Raw genomic sequence first — 626 nt, forward strand, 5'->3', positions numbered from 1 at the left:
TTACAAACTAACTCATCTCCAGGGACTACATGTGACTCAGTGAATTCTTGTCGTTGCTTTCCTTTCAAAAACGGAAGCATCATCATCTATGATTTTATCTCACCACAGTCGAGTACCTGTTAATCCAGGTGCTATTCAGTGTAAATCAGAGGGGAGAGCCATAACAAAGGGTATTTTTTCACTGCCTGTAACATTCACGCCTTTTATGCTATGTGTTTCGTTTTGCAATGGGAATCTCGAACTTATATTGTATTTTAAAAGTTATAAGATTATGTGTCTTTGGGAAACTGCAAATTAAAGGGAAAAGTAATATCGGTTGCCCGGAAATAGGGTAGTTAGTAACAGTTGTCGGGTCAAGTTGTAATGATATGTAAGTAGAAAGTTTTCAGATATCACAGAATTCTACCAGTGCCTAAAAATCCATTTTCACGGTAAACATGTATTTCCTAGCAGACCCATTTTCTGTGATGAATCGCCCCTGCGAAGAACCCAATAATTGAGTCCGAGATCCTACGCAGATCTAATTCATACTTCAAAAATCTAATCTTCTGGGCCATGGCCAAGTCACCCATAAATTGCCATCTTAGCCCGTCATTTTTTTTCTTCGGAATTCTACTACATTTGAC

This window comes from Penaeus monodon, chromosome 32 (assembly GCF_015228065.2).
Source record: "Penaeus monodon isolate SGIC_2016 chromosome 32, NSTDA_Pmon_1, whole genome shotgun sequence".
Classification (NCBI taxonomy): domain Eukaryota; kingdom Metazoa; phylum Arthropoda; class Malacostraca; order Decapoda; family Penaeidae; genus Penaeus; species Penaeus monodon.